Source organism: Theobroma cacao, chromosome 4 (assembly GCF_053813885.1).
Source record: "Theobroma cacao isolate CCN51 chromosome 4, ASM5381388v1, whole genome shotgun sequence".
Classification (NCBI taxonomy): Eukaryota; Viridiplantae; Streptophyta; class Magnoliopsida; order Malvales; family Malvaceae; genus Theobroma; species Theobroma cacao.
In genome coordinates, this window is record NC_142642.1 from 26,367,021 (window position 1) to 26,378,313 (window position 11,293).

Consider the following 11,293-nt stretch of genomic DNA (forward strand, 5'->3'; position numbering starts at 1 on the left):
CTGAGGTCCAAGCTCCGCTTCTCGACCAGCTTCCACCCGCAGACGGATGGGCAGACAGAGCGGGAAAACCACCTATTGGAGATCTACCTATGGCACTTTGTCCGCAACACCCAGTCTGTCATGACTCGAAACCTCCCTCGGGGCCATGACAACCGTCGCGATGTCCCGATTGATACTCATTACCCGAAATACCAATCGGAACCCCGCAAGGCTTACATATCAGCTTTTTGCCCTTCCTGTGAGCAATCATTTTTAAACATTCCGTTTTAAACAATTTTCAGTCTTTTTCAGCTCAAATAAATTAAAAGACAAAAATATAGCATTTTTATATAAAACAATATTTATAGAAACACGTGTAAGTGATCTTTTGTTTCTTGGAAGTAAAATAAATTCATACATACAATAATTTACAAAGTTATAATGTACAATAATAATTACAATGACAAGTGACCCATAAATACACCAAGTGTTGGTGATAGTAACCTACTTTTTGTGTGATAGAGGGGTCAACTGGAATCCTCGATAAAATCGGGTATCTACAAGCTATCACAAAACTGAAATATTTGGAAAGGAGGTGGGTGAGATTTTGGAATCCCAATGAGTAAACAGACATTATCATAAATATCTAAAGGCGAGAAAAATGGAGGCAAGTTTTAACAACAAATCACAAACCATTTCATAAGGTTTTCAATTTATTTCTTAAACCATAAAATATTTGTAATTTACCAAAACAGTTGTTAAGGTTTATGACTTTTATTAGAAATAGGGCTCAAGCCAAAAACTAGTCCTCGAGGATACCTTGGTCGAGGCATCTAACCGAGTCCGCCAAGGTTGTTAAGATATTTACATGTTAAACACATGTTAGTTTTGAAAACAAGCCATTCCTTGGCGTTGGCCGAGTTACACATTCACGTGGGGGTTCGACGTGAAGTGAGCTCTAACACTACCCCTGGAGTTACCCTCCTCGCCTCTACAACCGGAGTAACTATATAACCGAGTTTACCGTGCCCTTCTAATAGGCAGTCCACGAAAACCCGTCACTGCAATGACTAAACTCACCAATTTGAATAAAATTTCGATAGTATAACGTGGCTTTTATTTATTTACCCAGCCTTCATAGTAAAAGATAGCTTACATAAATTCTCAATGCAATTATAAAATATAGTCACATATACTCATATATCATAAGCCATTCCTAGAAAAATATATTTTTCAAGATAATTAGCAGCCTCCAATTACTCAATTTCATGATAAAAAGTTTCTTATTTCAAATAATCAACACAATATATTTATTTGTCACATTTATTTCTAAAACATCAAAAATCTCATTTTAATCTCATTTTTTGTTTCATAAAATACATAAAGAGCACTTAAAAATAAACTCTAGATAATTTACAATAATAATAGGTTTACTCACCGTTTGTACAAACTAAATGCTTTCTAACTGCCCCGATCACTGTTCATCGGGTACGACTTCCTTGCCTTTACCAGAAGGCTCTCCTCCTAGACACATTGCAAAAATTACACAATTCACCACATTGATGCTAAATCACTATATAATTGACTTAAATCCTATACTAATGCATGGTATGAAATGCAATAGCCTAAAACGGCTTAAACGCGGTATTAACCTATTTTTGGCACTTTACCCGATAAATTGCTAACGTGCTCTATTTTAGCTCTAAATTGTCCCATTTTCTCTCCAACATTTCTAACCATTAAATATCAGCCAATAATCCTCTAAAATCACCAAAATCAGCTCACTTTTCTCCTTGGAAAATTCGGCCAAAAATGGGACATTAACTAGGTAAATTTTTCACTTTGTTTTTCTATCACATTTAACGATTTTTCATCATTTTCTCTTCATTTCTCTTAGAATAAAAATCAGTTCTTCATCATTGTACATCATTGAAGATTCGGCCAGGGGTGGGTATTGTGAAAATTTCATGCTTTCTTGCCCAATTTGATTTCTATACACATTTAACTAACTAAAACTATCAATTTAACTAAAAATCAAAACATAAGAATTTCAAATTCCTCCCCTTTGAATTTCATCTAGCCCTTGATATCACTTTTTGATCTCTCTCCTCAAGCATGCTAAATGGAAACAAAGGCATACGAAAGGTAGAAATCAAGCTAAAGTCGAAAAATCTTGCCGTTAAACATGTAAACGGACGAAAAACGCGATTTCTCCTTTGAATTTTCTAGTTTTCCTTTGGTTTTTCTCTTTTCTTCCTTTCCTCTCTATTTTCTCTCTTGTTCTCTCTTTATGGTCGGCCATCACCTGATGTGGGGTTTAAATGGGTTGACTTTCCTTTAAAAAAATATTAAATCATTAAAAAGTGCCATGTGTCACTTTCCCATTGGCCCGTTTTTAAAATTTCGTCCTTTAAACTTCAATTTTTCACCACTTAGAATAACATAGTTATTCATACCAAAAATAAATAAATCCTATAATTTTGACAAGTTTTGGGTAGTGAAAATTACGGTTATTACCTTGAGGCGACAAAATTACCGTTTTGCCCCTATGTTTCAAAAATTGCCAAAATTGAAAATTTTCACTTCCTATCATTAAATTATACTCCAAATAGTTAATCTTGGTCAAAAATTTCACTCCATGATCAAATTATTATCTCAGGAGGCAAAATGACGATATTGCCCCTGAACATAAAAATTTCTAATTTTTCCCCAAATGAACCCTCAAACTCCGAACAATCATTTTTAGTCATTCCTAGATTGTAAAATATTAAATCTCATCCTACGATTCCTATTTGAACTAGTTCGAGGTTAAATCAATTCAAGTGTACTGTTAGGTACAATACCGGGTTTCGTCTATTCTTAAAAACTTTCCTAGTGTAATAACATGCTACTTAGTGCATGTATATCATGACATATGTTTATAGGGTCAGGTTTTACATAGTCGGATTAGGCAAAACTGCTGGACGTTGCACAATTCAGCTACAACCTATAGTAGCGGGAGCCAACCGGGAAAGGCCCATTTGAGCTGGTGACGGGGCAACAACCAATGACCCCGGGGGCATTAGTCAACAGCTATACAAGGCCAACACCAGCAGCCATCCGATACGCCCAGGAGTGGCACGAGCAACAAGACTTGGCTAGAGCGAGCCTTGAGCGGGCCACTTATAAGTATAAGAAGTGGGCGGATAAGCATCAACGGAACGTCAGCTTCAATGTGGGGGACTTAGTGTTGGTGAAGCTTCACTTAGTTCTCCGCCACTCGAAGCTGCACAAAGGGCTAGTCTGAAGGTACGAGGGGCCCTTTCGCATCGAGAAGAAGGTGGGTCGTGCAGCATACAAGCTAGAGATGCCACCCAAGCATAAGGTGCATCCAGTCTTCCATGTGAGCATGCTCAAACCATACCATGTGGACCTAGATGACCCAAGCAGGAACCTCAGCCAGCGGCATCCCATGGGGCAGAAAGCCTAGTATGAGCGGGAGGTCGAGCAGATTTTGGCTGAGAGGGTTCTGAGGAGGAAACACCACCAGTCGCAGCACCAATACTTAGTCCAGTGGAGAAGACTGCCAGCGAGTGAGACCAGTTGGGAGCCGACCCAGTCGCTATGGCAATTCAAGGATCTAGTGGAGTAGTTCCACGACCAACAAGCAACGAGGGCATTGCCGGAATAGTTGAGGGAGAGTGTCATGCCCCTTTTGTGGATGAGGGCAGGACAACCTAATTGCAAGGGCTTGGGGCTCGAGAGAAGGCGAGCCAACTCGATAATGGGTGAGCAATGAAGGTTGGAACCCTAACTTGGCTCTAAAGGACTCGGAGGCATCGGCACCCATGGGCTGAAGAGTGCACAGGCCAGCAAGTAGGCTGAACGGGCTGGCTAACAGACAAGCAGTGTGCGCGGGCCAGTACGTAGATGGGGCATGCAGACGCACAGGAAAATGGCGCACAAAAGAGCTAGCAGACTGACTCGTAGTAGGAGCGTGAGAACTGCCCAAGCAGTCTGCCAGAAGCAAGGGAAGTGTTGGCCAACCTGAGGCTTGCGAGGCAGCAGTTGTTTGCCATTGGCAACAGTGCCAAGGGCGCGTCTTTAGGGCCCAACAGAGTTCAAAACATCCCCTAGCCATTGGGAACTGCCTTGTAACGGCTCCAAGGGGTCCTAGGCTATATAAACCCCTTTGAGGCCCCTCATTTGGGACCAATGACTATTGTATTGGAATATCTATCAATAAAAGCTCTCTTTTTGTTCTCTCAACTCTCTTGTGCTTGCCAAAATCGATCCTAATTCACTAACTTGAGAAGGCTGCTAGCCTTTCTAATCGACCTTGAGCAAGACAAAGGCTAGGCCGCACGGGTCAAGAGAAAACCCTCGTGACAAGTCAATGAAGATGGCTCATTAAGGGTATTTTTGTCTCAAAATCTATTCTGGTAGCTAAAAACAATTAAAAATATCTGGAAGCCTACTTTCAAAAATACGTTATTTTTAAGAGTTAAAAAAAATTTCCCTTAAAAATTATAGTTATCAGGCGCAGAGTCTAATGCATTTATAAGTGGTTGTGGTCCCCTAAAATTTTTAAAATAGTGCATAATATATGTATTTATTTGTTTTTTAAAAGGTATATATTTTTTTGTCTTAATGGCTCCCTCAAAAATTTTTACCTTTATTCTTCTTTGTCTTTGACCTTAATATCAATAAAAGTTAGCTAGTTTTGCCCATGATACTTATAAACAATAACTTAACAAATTGATCAAAAGTATTTTATCTAATATCAGCAATTAGACATTGTTTATATATGAAAATAATGAATCTGCGAAGGAAAACTCAGAATAACAATGTATTATTTTGCTTTTAATTAACTTTAGTTTACGTTTCCATTATAAATGAAAAATTACATTAACATTTCATCAAATTTATATTATAGATTAAATTTCTATATTCATCGTCATTATCAAAATTATTTTATAATTAATTTTTTAAAATAAATGTATTTACACGTCCAATGCACTCGTAAAGGTACTAGTATTTATTTAAATAATATAATTACCAATTATATATAAAAGAATATTATTTCTTTAATATATAATTATATATTATTATATATAAAAATTTTATTTAAATAAAAGATAAAAAACGCGAACTAACTCGACGACTTGACTTGATACTTTCTTTTGTCCGGGTCACATTCATGGGACTGGTTGATAAGTATGCTGTGTCTCCATAAATAATAAAAGAGTTCTATTGAATTTATAATTGCGCAGCAGAGTTGGTGAAAGTAATTCAGATAAATAAATGTCGCACAACTTTAACCTTTTCAGTTCTTTTATTTTGCAGGCTTATATTTGATTTCTTCGTTAAACTTAAACGTTCCAGAAATTTTGACATTGAACCTTTAAAGCTGCATCGGCAGGATGAAGGGTATTAGTCGAAGGTCTACCTCCCTGCTGCCGCATTCTTCTCATTTCAAGTACCATTTTGCTTGTTTCCGACTCCATCAAGAACTCAAATCCTAAGTCGACCTCATTCTGACGGAAGCATTCGTGGGATGAGAGGTTGCAGTGGAAGAAGCTGCGGCTATTGCTCTCTGGTGAACCGATTGCAGAATGGTTCGTGCTCGATAGAATCATTATCATAGTCGTCAAAACAATTGCTAGATATAACCCTGTCTTTTGAAGGTCTCCCATGTTGTTCCTGTCTGCCAAATTTCTTTTTCCTTAGTGGTTCTACCACTATTTTAGTAGTGGCTGGTTTGGTGCTATAAGGACCAGCTGGCTTGTGTGATTTGACTTTCTGTCATAGACACAGAAAAAGTTGTGGCCACAAAACTGAGCGCATGCGATTGATTTTTTGCTTTCAATGTTGTTGTGTCATAAATAGTGGCTGATTACGTGCTATAAGGACCAAGTGGCATGTCTTTTTGCTTTCAATGTTGTTGTGTCATAAATATGGCATACTGCTTGAGCCATCGTGCTACTGCTTCTTGTGAGAATTTGAACTTAAGTTAAAGTTTCATCTTTGTCCTACAATGTCTAAGGTTTATTTTTATAAATTTAGCAATAACAGAGTATCCGGAGGGCACGATTTAAAGTACATTTATTTATAATAATATTTTTGCATTAAATACAATATTTGAACATTAATATGATAATGATTTTTAATGCATTTTGTGAAACAATTTAAAGAGTGTATATTAGCAAAACTCATTTTTTTACTTATGCTAACAAAATGGAAAAAATATATAGACAAACAACTAATAATGTGACACTATATACAAGTGGCTTTGACCTACTTTAATTAGAGCTATATTACACTATATGCAAGTGGCACATCCGGAAATTTTACTAATTAAGGATCCGTTTGTTTTGCAGTAAAAGATTTTTCAAAAAATCTTTTTAAGACTTATGCTTGTTTGGTAGACGAAAAATTAAATTTAGATATAAAATATTTTAAGTGTCAACAAGGTTAACCACGAAAAATGTATTACGCCCTTAAAAAGCATAAGATATTTTCTAGAGAACAATAAAAACACTTTTATACAAAGTTTATGAGTATAAGTTTGATGAATATTAATATTTAACTTAAAATATTAAAAAATATTAATATTTAACTTTGAAATAATTAATTTAAAATATAATATTTAAATTATATAACAATATTAAAATTTAAAAAAATTATTTTAATGAAACCATTCAATACAATTAATTTTATATTTATAAATGGAATAAATCTTACTAATAGTTATAATAAAAAATATTTCAATGATTATCATTTGATGAATACACATTTATAATAGGTTTAAATCTTACTAATACTTATAATAAAAAATATTTCAATAATTGTTATTTAATGAATACATATTTATAGACACAAAAATTGTAACAAAATGATAAACAAAAAACGAATAAAAATAAAAGATTAAAAAAAATGAATGATGAAAAAAGAAAAGGGGAGAGGGTACGATTGGCAGGGTGCGGACGCACCCTGCCAGGCACCTCCCTCACCCTGCTAGACACAAAAAATTCTCGTCTGGCAGGGTAGTGGAGTGTGCCTCTTCCAAAGCCCAAGAACCAGGTATAAAAGGGGAGGGGGCACTGTAGCAATCAGGGGAGGATAACCTGCAAAAAAATGAAAAAAAAAAAACCTAGCTTTCTAAGCAACCAAGAGCAGCCACAAATCGCCAAAAAAACAAAAAAAAATCAATCAAATCAAAAAAATACCCTAAGTTTTTCTAGCAGCTAGAATCAACACAGCAAAAAATACACCCAATAGGTAAAAAAAAATCATCAAATATATGCACAAAAAAGGATAGGAAGCCTTGGGTTTTAGGCTCGCCGCCGGTGAAAGGAAGAAGTAGAGAGATGAGAGAGTTTGGTTCGAACGACGCCGGTGAGGGGAGCAAAGCCAGATTTGGGTGACGAAAGTAAAAAAGGCTTCGGTGGCCGACGGGAAGAGAGAGAGAGGGTGAGAGGCCGACGTCGAAAAAGGGAAAGAGAGGGAGATCCGATTTAGTGGGAGCTGGGGCTTTTGGGTTTTACCAACCACCGGTGAAAGGAGAGAATGAGATCTTGACCACCGGTGAAAGGAGAGTGAGAGAGATCTTGACCACCGGTGAAAGGAGATCTGGAGATCGGATCGAGCAGAGTTAAGGGGGTCAGATTTGGTGGCACGGTTGGCACCGACAAAGAAGAAGAGTTTTCGGGTGGTTGGTGAAAGGAGAAAGGTTCGAGCTGTCCCAGGAAAGAGACAGTCGACCAGTGTAGGAAAGACGTTGCCGGTTTAGGAGAGAGTTGACCGTTGGGTTGGTCGGCGATTTGTAGAGAGAAGGGAGAGAGTAAGGTCTTTAGAGAGAGAAACTGAAAGAAAAAAAATGAAGAGAAAAGGGGAAAAAGGAGCTTATATAGTAAGAGCGTAGAGGTCCCTAAACAATGCCGTTCCTAGCTTGTGGGGGAGCCTCTCCTTATCACACCGAACGACGTCGTTTTGATAGCTGGGGAGTCACCTTGCGGGATACCAGGTGGACCGAAGCTTGGAGAAGACCGGCTATCTTGGGGCCGCTCTTAGCCCAAGATAGGTAAATTGCTTTTTTCTTTTGATTTGTTTTTGTGGTTTGCTTAGCCCATTGTTTAGATATAAAGATAATTAGTTTTTTTTTTAAATTAGAATAAAAGATAATATATATATATCAAAAAATAAAATAAAAATTTAAAATTATCAGATGACAAGAAAAAACATATAAAGTGAATAAAAAAATATATAAAAATAGATAAAGATTAAAATAAAATTTTTTAAATATATATATGCAAAAAAAATGGAGAAAGTAAATAAATATATATTTATGTAATAAATAATAGCAAAATTAGGTAGAAAAGTCATTTAGTTATAAGAATAGGTCCAACAATAAAAATACATATGGGGAAATAAATGAACATTTAATAAAAAAATAATAAATAGTAAATAATAATAATATAGCTTTGTATAAAATAGAGAGAGAGGAGTACAAATGAGGAGAGAACTAAAATAGCATAATTGTTTAATTTAACACCAATGATGGGATGATCGGTTGGGATGTGAGAAGTCGCAATCCTGGGCTAATTTTCCCTAGGTTTGGAATCACCAGTACGATGGAAGGGCCTTAATTTCGAGATCTCGAAATTTTTTATATAAAAAAAAATTAACAACACAAAATCATCAAAAAAAGTAAATAAACAAATAATAGATAAAAAGGAAAAAATAAAAAAATAAAAAAATAAAAAATGAAAACAATAATAATAATAATTCGAATATATAGTAAGTAATCAATTTGTGAAAATGCAATATACATGACATTAAACAAATAAAAAATCTAAAACAACAACTAATTTAAAATTAAGCATTAAATATCAAGTGACACAAATTACAAATTAATATATATTATAAAAAATGTGAAGATAAAGATAAGAAAGTAAAAAAAGAATTAAATATAGATATATAAAATAAGATCTTAGGCATTAGGTTTGAATAAAAGATTGCTTATGAAAAAATATAATAATAATAAAAATATAAAAAATAAAAATAGTATAATAAAAAATAATAAATAAATTTTTGTTCACTAAAATAACATGGAATCATAAAAGGAAAATATAAAAGCTTAGAATAAAAAATGTAAAGTATAAAAAATAATAATTAGACATAAAATAGACAACATGATAAAAAAATAAAATGAAAATAATAATTAAATAATAAAAAATGACAATATATATATATATATATATATATATATATATATAATTGCATTAGCCTAGCATATATATATGTTGCATCATGCATATCATTGCATATAAATATTTCTGTTTTCGAGTTTAAGCCCCGATGATGGGATCTTCCGAGGATCTTGCGAAGGCAAGTATTTCTCAAAAAGTTTCCTAGGTGAAAAGATGTCCTCGGGTCCCACCAGTATGATGGGAGGGCTTGAGAAACATCTTTAATAAAAGGCTTTTGCCCGAATTAAGTTCATTATGTACGAAAATATTATTTTAAAAAAGAAAACGTACGATGACTCTGATGATGGGAATTATTCGTCAAATTTGCGAAGGCGAGTTTCTCAGATAATTCCCTAGGTGAGAGAATACCCCGAGTCCCAGCAATATGATGGGCGGATTCGAAAAAATATCCTTTATAAAAGGTATACCCCGAGTCCCACCAATATGATGGGCGGATTCGAAAAAATATCCTCTATAAAAGGTTATTCATCCGACATTTTTATCTCACACCATGCATTTCATCTTGCCACCCATTTGCATTCCATTTTAGGTTAAATAGGAGATAAAATAGGAGAATAATAACTAAGGAAATATAGTGAAATTAAAAATTAAAGCTTAATAGGATAATCTAAAAATGGTACTGTTTATGGAACGGGCATCCCGGGGGTGCTAATCCTTCCCCGTGTGTAACCGTACTCCCGAACTTAGATCTAGAAAAACGTAGACCAGTTTAAAGTTCTTTTCGATGGGCCTAAAATTAATTTAAGGTTTCATCGATTAGGATCGAGTCAATAAGTGGCCAATCGCACCTAGTAAAAAAAAAAGATTGGTGGCGACTCCTAGTTTAATTTTTAGTGAGTTTTCACATCACGTCTGGTAGTCGGGTTCCCGGACCCGCACGTTACAACAGCTGGCGACTCCACTGGGGACTTGCCAAGAGTCGAATCATTAAATAATAATAGGTTATCCAAGGCTTTAAATAATTCGATGTTTCCTTAGTATTAATGATTTGTTCTGCATTTTTGTTTGGTGCATTCATTTGTTTCGCATTTATTACTTTATTGCTTTTAATAATTGTGGGGGATTTAGGATAAAGGGATGTGAGATTGTTACTCCGAACTCGATGTTTCATTCACACACACAACACATTTTGCATTCATGTATAAACCCTCCACCCGGGTTATGTCCCTTTTAGGAGGGAGTTTAGTAGCTACGCTCTCGTGAGGTGATAACCTCCACACGGGCTAGTGAAGACTCCCACTCAAATTGAACCTAGTCCGTTTAAAGCCTGTAATGGGTGAAGACTGGGGTGCCTTACTAGTCGGCGTGGACGACAGTGAGGAACGATTTGGGAACCTTAGCTCTGTCTATAATCCTAACCCAGCATATAGAACACCGAGAGCAGCTTAATCTTAGGTAGGGCCACACCCGTGAGAGTAAACCTTATAAATGAGTACACATGAAGGAATTTCTTCCACTCCCTCTATTTTAAATTATGCCATGAGATAATAAAGTATCGTGGAGTAGACAATAATACCCATGATATTGCTTATTATTCTCTTATTATTTTTAACACTCCATTCTTTCTTTTTACCATACTAACTTAAGTTTATTTTGCTTGTCATGCGCATGTTACATGTTCATTTGCATGCATCGTAATTGCATATAAGAGAAATATTGGCTACACAACATCCAACCTAAGAGATCCCAGTTACATCCATGGCATCGTCATTGGCAGATCCGCTCAATATATACAGAAATGACTATGAGATAGAGTTACAGATGGGACAGATCCAACAAAAAAAAAGAAACCGTTTGACCCAAGGACATGTCCCAACTTTACCCGAGAAAGTTCACTTGGACCTTCAACAGAACGACTTCACAGAAATGATAGGGATTTGGGAACAGTGGAGACGTGCTCACCGAGACAATTTTTAGAACAAGTATGGACACATTGCATGGCTCCTATATGTACCCGTTGATGACCAGATGCTCCGAGCCATTGTCCAGTTTCGGGATCCCTCATACCGTTGCTTTGTCTTTAACAAGGTGGACATGACCCCTACCATAGAAGAGTACTCTTC